Consider the following 16,035-nt stretch of genomic DNA (forward strand, 5'->3'; position numbering starts at 1 on the left):
ATGGCTCTCACCACCTCCTCTTTATACTCCACTCTCCCAAACGCCGTCACTGGTAGACATACCCGCTCCTGTACATCCCGCTCGCATGCCACCTTTCTCACCCGTCTTCTTCTCCTATCCACTTGGTCCTCCAGCACCACGCCCACACACAAGGCACCCTCTTACTCCCATGAACTGCTGCAACCCCCCAATCTAATACCTGTCCCTTTGCTCCCCAAAACCACCTTCCCATTTTCATGTTCACTCTTGAACACCCGATCGGTTTGCAACAAACTCACCACCATCCACGACCTCTTTGTCTCCTGCTCCCTTAACCTCCTAGCAATCACCAAAACCTGGATCCAAGCCACTGACTCTACCTCCCCTGTGGCACTCTCCTATGGTGGACTCATCTGGACCCACTCACCCAGACCCAGTGGTCGAAAAGGTGGTGGAGTTGGTTTGCTCCTGTCACCGCAGAGCACCTTCCAAGTCCTCCCAAACCCTTCCTCTCTATCCTTCTCCTCCTTCGAGGCCCACTGCATCCGGCTATTCTCTCCAATCTCTCTGAAGATTGCAGTAATCTAGCGGCCTCCTGGACTCGTGTCCCACTTTCTCGACGACTTCTCCGCCTGGCTACCCTTCTTTCTCTCCTCCGAGCTACCCACCATCATCCTTGGAGTCTTCAACATCCCTATCAACATCAATAACCCGGCTACATCCCAACTGCTCCACTTAACCTCTTCTTTTGCACTCACACAGTGTATACAGTCCACCACCCACTCAAACGGGAACACCCTAGACCTTGTCTTCTCCCATCTCTGCACTCCCCACAACCTCACAAACACCTCCTTTCCTCTCTCTGATCACAACCTCATTACCTTCTCCGTCTCCTCATCCTCAAACACCTATCCCTCCAAACGTCAAACTATTACCAGCAGAAACATCCGCAACTTGAACCCTGCCCCTTTCCACTCTGCAGCTGACCAATTTTACGACAGTATCCTTCCCCTGTCCTGCCCTGACCTGGCCACTACTGTTTATAACAACTCGCTATCAGCCACCCTAGACTCGCTAGCACCCCCAACAACACGAAGCATTAGACCCCGACCGCTACAACCCTGGCAGACTGACCATACCAAAAATCTCAACGGCGCAGTTGAGCGCTGGAGCAACTATGGCACAAAACCAGATCCCAACAAGCGTTCACCCGATATAAATCCGCCTTCCTAACCTACACTTCCTCCCTTCACGCTGCAAAGCAAGCCTACTTTGTTACCCTCATTAATATCTTCTCCTCCAGTCCTCGCCGGCTCTTCTCTAGTTTTAACTCTCTACTCTTTCCACCCCCACCTCCACCTCCACCCAGTACCTCACTCACCGCCCACGAGATTGCTAACCACTTCAAAAACAAGATTGACGCAATTCGTAGGGACATCGCCACTGCTCAGACTTCCACCCCACCTAACATCCCTCACACTAAAACCCCCTCAACACTCCACTCCTTCGACCTCGCCACTGCCCAGACTCCCATCCCACCTAGCATTCCTCACACCAAAACCTCCTCAACACTCCACTCCTTCGACCTCGCTACCACTGAAGAGGTCACTAAGGTCTTCTCTGAAGCCTGCCTCACCACTTGCCCCCTTGACCCTGTCCCCTCACAACTCCTACGATCACCCTCTTCCTTCATCCTACGCTCCCTCACTCACATCTATAATCTTTCCCTCTCTTCTGGCACATTCTCCTCCCCTCTAAAGCATGCGCAAATCACTCCCATACTTAAAAAACCCTCCCTAGATCCCACCGACCTGAACAACCTTAGACCCATCTCCCTGCTGTCGTTTACATCCCTAGAGCCCTTAGTCTATAATCGCTTGAGTTCCCACCTCACCGACAACAACCTCCTTGATCCCCTACAGTCTAGGTTCCACCCCCTACACTCCACCAAAACTGCCCTACTCAAACTCACCAACGACCTGCTAACCACCAAATCTAATGGCCACTATTCAGTGCTCCTACTCCTCAACCTCTCTGCGGCTTTCGACACGGTTGACCACCCCCTACTCCTCAAAAAACTAAACTCTCTTGGCCTCAGAGACTCCGCCCTCTTCTGGCTCTCTTCCTATCTATCACAGCGCTCCTTCAGTGTTACCTATAACGCTGCCACCTCCTCTTCACTCCCCCTCTCTGTTGGGGTCCCTCAAGATTCTGTCCTCGGGCCCCTTCTTCTCCATCTACACCTCCTCCCTTGGCCAATTGATACACTCTCACGGCTTCAACTACCATCTCTATGCCGACCACAAGCAAATCTATCTCTCTACCCCTCACCTCACCCCTTCAGTCTCTGCCTGTATCACAAGCCTACTGAGCGACATATCGGATTGGATGTCACTCCACTTCCTCAAACTAAATCTTTCCAAAACTGAGCTCCCAGTTTTCCCCCCAGCACGCGCCCCCCCCCCCTGACTTCTTCATCAAGACCAACAACACCACCATCAGTCCCACCCCTCAAGCCAGAGTACTAGGTATCATCCTTGACTCCAATCTGTCCTTCCAGCCCCAGGTCCAATCACTGACAAACTCATGTAGAATTCACCTCCGCAACATCTCCAAAATACATCCGTTTCTAACCCTGGAAACCACTAAGCAACTCATTCACTACCTTATTATTTCACGCCTTGACTACTGTAACTCCCTCCTCATCGGCTTACCTCACCGCAGGCTATCCCAGCTTCAGTCTATCATGAATGCTGCGGCCAGACTCATCCACCTTACAAACCGCTCCGTATCCGCCACCCCCCTCTGCCAATCCCTCCACTGGCTTCCGATTGGCCAACGGATAAAATTCAAAATTCTAACATTGACGTATAAAGCTGTTCATAATATTGCCCCAAACTACATCACCGATCTGGTATCCAAATACCACCCAAAACATACTCTCCGCTCCTCACAAGACCTCCTACTCTGTAGTTCCCTGGTCTCCTCCTCCCATGCCCATCTCCAGGACTTCTCCAGGGCTTCCTCCATCCTCTGGTACTCCCTACCCCAATCCATCAGACTATCACCTACTCTCCTCACCTTTAGGCGCACCCTGAAAACCTATCTCTTCAGGGAAGCCTACCCCACCCTCAGCTAATTACTGAACTCCTCCACTCTTCCTAACACTCCATCCCCCACAGCTATTTCCTCCTGTACCACTATCCCCTCCCTCCTAGATTGTAAGCTCCAAGGAGCAGGGCCCTCGAACCCCTCATGTATTGAATCGTATTGTTACTGTACTGTCTCCTATACTGTCTCCCATTATAATGTACAGCGCTGAGCAAACTATTGGCGCTATATAAATCCTGTATAATAATAATAACCATGCACATCCTACCTTTCCAGGTGCCTTCAGAGGTTCTGCATGGCCACCGCATAATGCATGAGATTCTCATCCTCCTGCTGTTTCTTCACAAAGAACCTTCATCTTAGCTGCATATTCTCCCCAAACAGACCCTCCAGTTGTGAAACGATCTGTTCCAAATGAGCTTGCTCCTCTTCTGGCAGCGCCATCTCCACTTGGTAAGTGTCATTCTCTAAGGTGGGCTGGAATCTAGTACATAAGCGCTACACTCTTTAGTCTCTCCTCCCAGTCGGACAAGGGGATATTTGAGCCATTAAACTTTGGTATCAGGGCTGAGGCCAATCACAACAGAGCCAAGTTGGAGCCCAATCCTCCATCCTTGCTCGCAGCAAAGGACATATCCTGCTGACTGCCACCAAGTGTGGGTGCAGTGGCAGAAAAGACACATGATCCAGAACTAGAACTTGTATAGCAGTAAATGCAAACTACAGACAGCCCCAGTGGGAGAGTACCGCTAAGGGTAACACTCAGTTCATTTCTTGGCAGGGAGTAAGCAGTTCAAGATGCACCCACAGCGTCTGTCTCAAAAGGGAGGCTAGAATTAAAGTGATTCTAAAGCCTTATTTTTTTAAAGAAAAAATAACAAACATGTTTATACTTACCTGCTGTGTGCAGTGGTTATGCACAGAGCAGCCCGGATCCTCCTCCGGTCCCCCACAGGCTCTCCTGGCCCCTCCCTCCTGTTGGGTGCTCCCACAGCAAGTAGCAGTGTCCATTCACACACGGAGCCATGGCTCAGCCCCACCCTCCTCTCTTCTCATTGGTTCATTGGCTGTGATTGACAGCAGTGGGAGCCAATGGCTCCCACTTCTCTCTCAGCCTATGAGATTAGGGAGTCCTGGGATAGCCGAGACCCCAGTGCACATCGCTGGATTTTGAGGGGTCTTAGGTGAGTATTAAGGGGGGTGGGGGGGATACTGTACACAGAATGTTTTTTACCTTCATGCAGAGAATGCATGAAAGTATAAAAACCTTGAGCCTTTAGAACCACTTTAAGGATTGCAAGCCCCTAGCCTGTCCCTACTCCTCAGGAACCTTTCCCTGCAGCTTTCACTTTCCCTGACAGGTGGATGCTCTATTCCTATCCTAACCACTTTGCAAAATGCTCGCCAAAGCCTGGAGACAGGGACTTATAAAGATTCTGCTCACCTAAAGATGGCTGCCAGAAAGCACCTGGATTCAGCGTATCCAACCTGAATGCTGCCTCCGGGAACCCGGAAACCACACAGAAACAGAGTTTCTCTTGACTGCCTGCCCAGTTGTGATGCAGCTCCGGTTTGGCGCCCCTTACAGCAGAGAAAGTAGATTGCATCTGCCTACAAGTTACATAGGATCTAAAGGGAAATAATTTTTATGCCCTGTTGTTGTGCTGGAAAGGTGTGTTTTAACTCAACAAAAGCACTCCAGCATGAAAGGAAAATGTACTCAGTACTTTACCAATGGAATATTATGGTCATTGCTCTGTGTTTTGCCTATAGAGCTTTCTATACCTTTCACATACCTGGCTTCCATCTTGCTAGTAATGATGAGTAACTAAACCAGAGAAAAAGTGAGAATGTTCATACTGCTGCCTCTATTGAAAAAGTGAATCATAAAGGGAATAGTGTTTGTAGTTGAGAAATCTTCCCATATCAAGTTGCATGCTTGGTCAATCCTTACTTGAAACCTTTGAGTTTATACTGCATGTGAAAAAAGATCTTCTGCTAGAGCCATTTGGGTTTTGGACATGCAATTTCATTCAGACACTGCTTTTAAAATTGGTCATAATTGTTTTACTTTTTTGCTTATCTTTGGGCACATGCAACATTAACCAGTGCCACGCTGCCCTATTGCAGAAATACTGCTACAGGGTGGCACAGGTGCAGAGCCATACAAAGCAGTGTGCTTAAAGTGAAGCACACACACAGCCCCCATAGTGAAACAGCACACAGTTAACCCTTTGATCGCCCCAGATGTTAACACCTTCATGCCCAGTGCCATTAGTACAGTGTCACTGCTTTTTATTAGCACTGATCACTGTATTGGTGTCACTGGGGATGTCAGTGACACCAAGTCAGTTCCCCCAGTGTCAGAATGCTTGCCGCAGTCCTGCTATAAGTGGCTGATTGCTGCCATTACTAGTAAAAAATATAATACAAATTAAAATTCCAGTATATATACCACCATTTGTAGATGTTATAACTTTCACGTAAACCAATTCATTTACATGTATTGGGATTTTTTTTTCAGCAAAGACATGTAGCAGAATACATTTTGGCCTAAATTTTAATTAGATTTTTAACATTTTTTTACTGGACATGTTTAACAGCAAAAAGTCAAAAATATAGTTTTTTTCTCAAAATTGTCGATTTTTTTTATTTATAGGGCGAAAAATTAAAAACCGCACAGGCGATCAAATACCGAAAGAAATCTCCATTTGTGGAAAAAAAAAGGACGTAAATTTAATTTGGGTGTAGTGTTGCATGACTGTGCAATTGTTAGTTAAAGTAACACAGCGTCATATTGCAAAAATGGCCTGGTCAGGAAGGGGGGTAAATCCTCTGGAGGGCAAGTAGTTAAAGAGTAAGATAATTGACAAAATAATAATATAAAATTCAAAGGGAGCTTAAATATTCCAGTCTCTGTCTCCTGTCCCATGCAACACAGAGCAACAGATTTGCCTTTCTGTCTTCCTTTCCAGCAATACAAATTAACCCTATATGCAGCTTTTTTTTTTTTTGCTCCTCTGTTGCTCTTTCACTTCAACATGTTGGAGGACAGCCTTGACAGCAGTAGCTGTCAAAGCAGACATGAAGCTGAGACCTGCCGTTTGCTAGCCACTGATCTGGAGCTTGCTTGCACCCTGGGTGGTTGCGCATCCTGCCAACCCCTTGTCCCAGCTCTGTGTGACAGCACCAGTAGTTGGTGGGATGGCAATGCAGAATGGCAATGGGGAAATTCCCTAGCCGTGTGTAATCTCCGATTGTTGGTATTCTTTCTTCCCTCCTGCTGAATGAACAGATCCGTTAATGTGAAACTGTTGTCTTGGTGGCAGGGGCGGACTGACCATTTGGAAACTCAGGCACTGCCCGAGGGCCCGGGGTCAGTAGGGGGCCCCATGAGATGCCCCTGGTACCTTTTTCATAGGCTTTTTTGAGTTTGGGCAAGGACACCGGGGCCCCATGATCCCCTATTGCCCGGGGGCCCCATGAGTTGTCAGTCCGCCCCTGCTTGGTGGTTATGGTATGTAAGATTATATAAAATGTAGCAGAGTGGTGATTAACACTGTTGCCCTGTAGCACTGCCCATTGTGTTAATTACAAACAGAGACACATCAGTTTGTATGCTCCCCTATGTTTACATACATTTTCCAAACAGCCCCAAAAACTTTGTAGGACTCTGCTGCTCTCTGCTGTCTGAATTTGTAAATGTATGCACTTCCTGTCCCTGGGTGGTTGGCTTTGAACCCTGGAGAAAATGAGAGAGAGAGAGAGAACGTCTCAGCCACATGCCCTATCCATACTGCTAAATCCCAAGCCAGAAGGGACTGTTTTGCAAGTATACCTATGATCTAATAGTTTAAGATGCTGAGTGTATATCTGAAACCTGTCCTTGTTATTATTTCACATGCACTCTGTCAGATAGCTAGGTTTGTGCTACTGTATGTGAATTGGTCACCTTCCAGTATATTGGTAGGTGAATCTGTTTATTGCAATATAAATTATATGGAGCTACTGTTATTCTAGTTAAAACAAATGGCAACTGCCCCAACCTTTAACTGGCCTTTGTAGCAAGGAGCACATGGAAGGGCAACGCATGTCAAACAACAACAAAGAAAAATTCCCAGCTCAACTTACCAACCAGCCTGCAACTGACTAAGTTATCCTGTCTAACAGTTCACATTACAAACAGAGGTCTTGTTTGCACACATTTGCAAACACATGCATAAGCTGCAGAGCCACTGCATGGCACCCCAGTATTTTATTGGTGAGGGGATACACTGGACATTTTGGCTGCCATTGTTGTATATGCTGGGTGTCGAGTGTGCCCCTGTGCCTTTAAGGAGGGGTGGGCTCTCTCCAGTCTTACCTGCCCTCAATCTATCCATTATTATATATGTGCTTCTACTATGGAGGCTCTCAAAATGTATAGATTCAGGACTGCATATAATAATGGGGTGCCGTGAAGTGGCCTCTGCAGCTTACAACTGTATTTTCAAATGTGCCAAACTAAACATGTCATGATAGGAGGGGGCATTTAGTTTCAATGTTGATTTTAAGGATAGTCAATCCAAACTCAAAGGACATAATAAAATATTAATTCATACAAGTATTTGTTTATTAATTATGCATGTATATCCAAATGTGTGCAAACTAAACCCCTGTTTTTAATGTGAACTGTTAAAAAGGACAATTCGGTTTGATGCAGGCTGGCTGGTAAGTTGAGCTAGGACATTTTTTTCTGTTGTGGTTATGAGAATGCCAGTTTTGTTACCTGCAAACAGTCAAACTGATAATTATCTGTGCTAGTCCAAGAGCTAGCCAAAAAACAGAGATTTCAGTTTTAGTGGTCAGTCAGAATAAAATCATTCAAAATGTTTTGAAAGTAAATGCCCTCCTGAAAAGAACATGGGATGCTCATTTCTCCTGCTTCAAGACACCACCAATTGCTCTTGTGGTGGCAAGAAAGAGACTATAGAAACCAACACTTCTCTTATTCCCGGTCTCCCTGCTTGTTCAATGGTTCCCTCCATTAGCCCCAACTTCAATACTATTTTTTCTTTTCCATAAGAGTTTTATTAAGTTTTACAGTCAATAACAATATAATAGCAGTGTACAATAAAGTCACACAGTGGTACCAAACATGCTCAATGAAACAGTATAAACAGTCTGGTCATTAAACAATAAACCAGACAAAAATGAAAATAGAGGGAAGGGAGGGGAAAAAAAAGAAAAAGAGAGAAATACCCCCCCACACACACACACACACACACTCCTCCCCTCTAAGGGGATGGAAAGAAGAAGGAAAAAAGTGAGGGGAAAAAAAGGGGGAGAGGAGATAAAGGGGAAAGGGGAAAAGGGAAAAGAGCGAGTCAAGGAAGGAGGATTTCCCAGTCGCGCGGGGGGGGAGCATATACTGTCAGCTCAGGATAGGTAGCTCTCCAAAAACTCAAGCTCCAGTTACTCGCGTAAATATCAGCTATCCAAAAAGGGATTGGAGACAACACAGTAGTAAGGGAAATAAGGAAATAACATTTTGCTTAGTTTGCTTGAGGTCTCCTGAATATCTCAAGTGTGGCATTTTCCCTCAATGTCAAAACTCTCTTCACTTCAAAGTCCAACAGTAGGATCCCCTCAGGGTAGCCAGCAAGTAACAAACAATGAAAAGAGAACCCGGTCAACACATTCAGGTCATAATTTGTTTGTATGTATCTGTGGTCAGAAAGTGGATCCAACAAGCCCAGGTGGAATAGTAAGAAGCTATTCGGTCTTGAGAAATATAAATCAGTTCCTCCATTTCGGCTATCCTATTCAGTCTACGGAGCCAATCCCTCAGGCTTGGAACTCTCTTGGTTTTCCAAAGTATAGGGATACACATTCATGAAGCATTGCTCATGTGTGATGCTAGTTATCTCTTGTAGCTATCAAATGGCTGGGTAGTCACATGAAGGAGGTATTGAGCCAGAGAGAATGTTATCGTGTCTCCTGCCACTTGTGCAATAATATTGTGTACCTTTTGCCAGTAATTGGAGGGGGCAGGACCACCAGATGTGGAGAAATTAACCCACCACAGATATACACCTCCAACACCTATCTGTTGTCGATTGGGAAAATTTATGTATAATTTAGGGTACCCTATACCATCTAGATTTCAGTTTCTAAGCGTTTTTTTGTACCGAGACATTGAGGGAGTTTTTATGAGCCAACAAATGAATGTGTTCCCATTCTTCCTGACTAAAAGAGCAGTTCAGGTCTGTCTCCCATGCCTTGCAAGCAAGGCCGTGCCTGGCAAAATGTGATCATGTAAAAGAGTGTAAGTGTTTGCGATCATATGACGCTGGGGAGATTTGTGTGTGCAAATAGATTTGAAGGGGAGAAGTGGCCTCCTAAACTCTCCATAGTGACATGAGGTCTTTAGGAAATATCGAATTTGGAAAAACGCCCAAAAAGGTATAGGGGAGTCTGTCCACAAACGCACCTTTATGAAAAAAGCTGTGTGCCGTTAATGAAGATGTAGGCCAAATAGGATGAGGGAATGTGTTAGATTCACCTGGTGGAAAGTCCAGATTCCACCGAATAGGGTTGAAATTTGGCAGGTGGAAACTGCTGCAGAAAAACATTTCAATGTAGACAAAACAAAAGGATGATCCTGTATGATAGTTTTCCAATGACGCATTGGTGTCCAAGGGAGAAGCAAGAGGCGTATTGGAGAAAGATTGTTCCAATGCCACCCAGTCTTTAGACTGACCAATGAACTATTCTAGCCAACTGGATGGCCCAAAAATATTTTTGCATGTTAGGTAAACCGAGCCCTCCCCTAGATTTTGGGAAAGATAAGCAATCCAATGATATACGAGGAGCTTTTTTGTTCCAAATAAATCTATTAAACTATGTGCGGAGCTGTGTAAAAAATAGTTTGGGTAAAGAAATCGGAATGGTCTGAATTACATACAATAAGCGGGGTAAAACGTTTAATCATCGCTGCCCATCCAAACCAGCAGAGGGGTTGGGACTGCCACTGTAGGAGGCTGTGAGCAATATTTATGATCAATGGGACGTAATCATATAAATCACTAAGTTCGGCTGTAAGTATTATTCCTAAGTATGTGACTCTCTCCGTGTTCCACACAAAAGGAAATTCCCTCTTAGAAAAGGCGACTTCCTCAGCTAATAAGTTAATGACCAACGCATGGGACTTCAAGTAGTTCATTTTAAAATTAGATAGTGAAGAAAACTGATTAAATGCATCCAGGAGATTTGGTAAAGTCGTACATGGTTCTCGAAGAAATAAAATAATATCCTTGTATGCTGCATATTTGTATTCCTTATTCGCTATTTGAAAGCCCTTAATGTTATTGATGTCTTGTATACTCCTAAGGAAGGGTTCTATTGACAGAATAAAGATTAGAGGCATCCCATTATGTATGGAAAAAGAGTCGGAAAGAAAGCCATTGATCTTAACTCTGGCCAAGGGATTAGAATATAGAGCCATAATCCTGCTATACATAATAGAGTGCAGGCCGATTGACTTTAGTACTTCCGCCATATAGTCTCACGCAATGTGCTCAAAAGCCTTCTCTGCATCCATAGACAAAAGAAGGCCCCTGTGTTGTGACTGTCTGATCAAGGCCTGGATGCTGATCGCTTTCAAGGTGTTGTTCCTAGCCTCTCGACCAGGTACAAAGTCCACCTGTTCTCCGGATATCCAGCTCATTACAAAGGGCAAAGATGGTTGACCAGGGTTTTGGCATAAAGTTTGGCATCTGCATTTAAAAGTGATAGCCTATAGTTCAAAATTATACTGGAATCTTTTCCTGTTTTTGGCAAGACTGTAATGTGTGCGGTCAGGAGGCTCTTAGGAGGGGAGTGGTCTTTAAGCTAGTTAAAGGCTTTTTACAAAATGTGGGGCTAGGATCTCTAGAAAACTTTTATAATATTGAGTGTGAAGACCATCCGGTCCTGGACTTTTACCCGTTTTTATTTCTTTCAGTGCTGCCTGAAACTCTGTTTCAGATAGGGGTGCTTCCAATGAAGCTCAGTAAAGTCGATCGGGTCTTTCAAAAGAGAGGCATCTAAGCGCCAGATTTTTGTAGGCCATTCTGTGGATGGAAAAGTCAGTGTAAAAGAGACAGAATTCTGGTCAGAAATTACTGTGGGATCCAGAGATAAGTACTGCAGATAATGTAGGTCAGATTGTGACAAGAACCAATAGTCTATCCTAGAGTATTTGTTGTGTGGGGGAGAAAAGAATGTAAATTCTTTCGCTGTATGATACAGTGTTCTCCAAGTGTCAGGAAGATTTAGCTTGATCAGGGAATTCTTCATGCTCCGTAAAGCTCTGTAAGGTAACACTGAAACCCCATTGGAAGTATCAAACATCCGATTTAACGGAACATTAAAGTCCCCCCTAAAAGTAAAATACCTTTCCTAAAGTTAAGAAGGAGAGTGTAGACCTGTCAAAAGAAAGTGACCTGATTAGAGTTTGGGCTATATATATTAGCTAAGGTAATCGGCTTACTGGACAACGTCCCTTTCAAAAAAGGAGTCTACCCCCCTCCACAGCCAGCCGGTCCTCTAATTTGTATAACATGTGCTAAGAGAACAAAATAGCAACACAATTTGATTTAGCGAGGGGGTTTGTGGCGTGGTAGACCATAGGAAAGCAATGATCAGAAAGCTGGGGAATATTATCAGAACGGAAGTGGGTTTCCTGCAAAAAGGCTATCTGACATATCTACGTGTGTAAATCCCATAAGAAAATGGTTCTATTTTCAGATGTGTTAAGGCCAGGGGCAGACTGACCATTTGGAAACTCGGGCACTGCCCGAGGGCCCGGGGTCAGTAGGGGGCCCCATGAGATGCCCCTGGTACCCTTTTCATAGGTTTTTTTGAGTTTGGGCAAGGACACAGGGGCCCCATGATCCCCTATTGCCTGGGGGCCCCATGAGTTGTCAGTCTGCCCCTGGTTAAGGCCCTTGACATTGAAGGAGAGGAATTTATATTCCAAGTCAAACGCCCTGGAGCTACTGTGGGCCATCCTTGCTTTGGAAATCCAACCCCACCCGTGTGACAAAAACAAAAGAAGAAAGGAAAGGGAGAAATAGAAAAAAAAGGGGGGGAGTTGCTATTCTGGCAAGACCCTAGGGAAAAATAAAATCTCCCAGTGGTCTTAAAAAAGAGAAAAATCATTTCCGGAGACAGTCAACGTTGGTAAGTCCCCTGAGGGGAAAAATTCCTCAAAGGAGATCTCTCCACGTTGTGTGGGGTGGTAAGCATTGGAGGCAACCACAAGAGAAGGACCGAAATACAGAGCAGCAAGCTCAAATTGCCCAATTGTAGAAACACAAAATATACAAAATAGACAGAGAGAGACAGAGCATGTAAGTGGCCCTGCCACATCAGCTAGAACATCAACCATAACATAAATTTTGACGTAGGAACATATTAACTATGTTTGGCAGAATGGGGTAACTACTACAATAAACAGTAATCATATTAATAGTCAGCCCAGGTAGGTAGTATTGCATTACAAGGATATAATATAAAGCCATGGAGGATGGCCCATCTCAGAGAATCCCATGTTGTAAGAAAGTATCCCAGAACAAAAGTGCCACCAGATTAGAGTGTGCCTATCTCTGACATTGCATATGGTATGGGGCTAAAATGGGTAACACTCTGCTAACCTTTTTAAATCAGTAGCAGCATACACACGAACCATCCCCATTCCTTAGCAGCTCTCAATAATAGGAATGGCGCTAAGTGCCTAAGATTCCATTGGAGGCAAACAAAAATTCTGCACAGAAGACAATTGCAAAATAATTGTTGCTAACAATGGATAGTTTCTAATAGAGAAGGGAGGGCCTACGTAATATATCCGGCCCCTGATACCCATGATAACATATTAACTATGTTTGGCAGAATGGGGTAACTACTACAATAAACAGTAATCATATTAATAGTCAGCCCAGGTAGGTAGTATTGCATTACAAGGATATAATATAAAGCCATGGAGGATGGCCCATCTCAGAGAATCCCATGTTGTAAGAAAGTATCCCAGAACAAAAGTGCCACCAGATTAGAGTGTGCCTATCTCTGACATTGCATATGGTATGGGGCTAAAATGGGTAACACTCTGCTAACCTTTTTAAATCAGTAGCAGCATACACACGAACCATCCCCATTCCTTAGCAGCTCTCAATAATAGGAATGGCGCTAAGTGCCTAAGATTCCATTGGAGGCAAACAAAAATTCTGCACAGAAGACAATTGCAAAATAATTGTTGCTAACAATGGATAGTTTCTAATAGAGAAGGGAGGGCCTACGTAATATATCCGGCCCCTGATACCCATTATGAAGTGAGCTAAGCAAAGTAGTCATCATAACACTATAGGAATCAGTAATAGGTGTAGGTAAGCATAAGTCATATAACAACGCAGGTATATGGAGGAAAGGAGGCAGACAGTCCCTTGGGCCATAATGCATTGCAGGGTCCCTGGCTGCCTGTCCTCATCTCCCTCAAATAAAGATATTCAGAGCTAAGGTTATACAATGTTATACACACAAATGAGAAATGAGAAAATCCCAATCTTACAGCTTCTTTGGTTCATCATCCCTACATCAAAGGCATTCTTACAGATAGCTCAATACTATTGTGTAGCCATAATACAGCTTAATGTCCCTCTAAGGTTGTGGAGGTTCGAAGGGATCCTCTGGGTTGGTGGCCGTCCGCCCACGAGGGCCCCAGCGAAAATAGCGAAATCTGTGGCGGTTCCAGGATGATGTGCTGGGAGCATTCAGATCACTACTCTGTCCCGCAATAGAACAGAAATCATGGTACCAGTCCAACACTTCTGTGAGTGGGATATGCAGGGTATCACAAAATTGCTGGAGATCTGACGGATATCTGAGTCTTGCCGTGTGGCCTGTGTGCGAGGCTCTCATACAAAATGGGAACCACCATCTGTATGGTATCTTGCATTCTCTGATTGCCTCTAGCAGGGGTCTAAGCATTCTGAGATTACGGAGGGTAATTTGGGATAAGTCCTGGAAGACCTGGTCTTCAGACCCGTTGAATGTAAATTCCTCTTGATCACGTGCTGCATGGATCACTTCTTCCTTAAGGTGAAAGTCAGTAAAGCAGAAAACAATATCTCGAGGTGGGTCAGTGTCTCTCCCACTAGGCCTTAAGGCTCTGTGAGCTCTTTCAAATGTGACCGGTGAATCCGGAGGTCGTTCTAGCAGGTCATTGAATAAAGTTTGTAGGGCTTGGGATATCTGTTCAACTGCTACTGATTCTGGTATGCGTCTTACCCTCAAATTTCATCACAGGCCCCGATTATCCAAATCCTCCTTGTAGCATTGCATTTCTGTTAGCTGAAGGTTGTGATGTACCACTGTTGATTGTATGTCAGCGATCTCCGTGGCATGGCGCGTTACTGCGTGTTCAGCACGAGTCTGGCCGTGACTGACCTGAGATCCTCTCTAAGTTCAGTGATGGCTAATGTTAAAGTTGTTTTGATGTCAGCCCTGATATTCTGTAGGTCACTCATCCTCGTCATCTGTTGGAAGATATCTGACATGGATGTCAGTGAGTCCCCTGTTCCAGCACTCGTGGCTGCGGCCTGTGCGGAGGCCTGTGCCGTTGCGGCCTGAGGCGGCGGAGAACTCCATGAGTGGATATCTCCATGCAGGGACCGGAACATAGGTGGTAGCTGCCGGCCCAGTTGCAGGTGCAGGCACAAGGGCTGTGTCAGAGCTCTCCAGATCTTTCCCATGGTTGACTGCACTCAATAAGCTTGGCAGGGCGGCTAGACTCTCCATCTCTGTTGCAGAGCCTCACTACAGAGCGTCCAACTTGGATGCCGCCGAGGCCACGCCCCCCTTCAATACTATACAACCCCACTGGATTGCTTGATCCTGACCCCTGCTCTCAGAATGGAGCCAGGATACTGACATCAGTTTTCAGAATTGTTGGTTTCTGAAGAATGCTTTCATGCCATGATAGGAGGGGGCATCAATGTTAATTTTAAGGATAGGATCCAAACTTGAAGAACAGAATAAAATATTAATCATACAAGTATTTGTTTATTAATTATGCATGTATACGCAAATGTGTGCAAACTAAACCTTTGTTTTTAATGTGAACTGTTAGTATAACTCGGTCAGTTGCAGGTAAATTGAGCTGGGAATTTTTCTTTGTTGTTATTTAAGTTAACCCTGCTGCTTCTGGTCTGGGACTCTATAGCTAGCTTTAGATTAGAGCTTGAAAACTAGCATAGGCCAGAGGTTAGGCTTTCGTAGGCCACTTTGGAATCATTAGCTTAGCTTAGATGACTTTAGTTACCCACAGGTGCCATAGTTTTTTTTAGCATTGTACTATTTTTTTAGCACAAAAGAATAAGATTTCCCAAACAAGACTACCAAAAAAAATCTTTTTTGTATACCGTGTTTGAACTAGTAATGAGACAATAATGCACAGCAGTTGTTCCTGTATGATATACTACATAAAAATAATTTGCTCCTGTGGAATAGTCATGCCTTTTCTATCCTTTTAGTAACATTTCCATAATGTCCTGAAAACATCCTAAGAGCAACATGTCTTTTTACACTCAAATAGGCAAGGACAGCAGTTAATGATACAAGGTTAAAAGTTCAAAATATCCCAGAAATAAATGCACTCTTGTACCCTACTGATTTGTGAAAATGTATGCTGACAAGCATTACAGACAGCGAAAAGGAGAAAAGATTTTCTAATATGAAATTCTAGTACTTCTTAAAAAGGTATTGATGAGTGTGTAGTGTATTTTATTTATTACAGGTACTTATATAGCGCAGTCAATTTATGCAGCACTTTACATATATATTGTACATTCATATCAGTCCCTGCTATCAGGGAGCTTACAGTCTAAGGTCCCTAACTCACATTAATACCCACGCATACTAGAGGCCAAT

The sequence above is a fragment of the Staurois parvus genome, unplaced genomic scaffold, assembly GCF_062004578.1.
Source record: "Staurois parvus isolate SC_StPar_1 unplaced genomic scaffold, SC_StPar_1.0 ptg000229l, whole genome shotgun sequence".
In the NCBI taxonomy this organism is placed as follows: Eukaryota; Metazoa; Chordata; class Amphibia; order Anura; family Ranidae; genus Staurois; species Staurois parvus.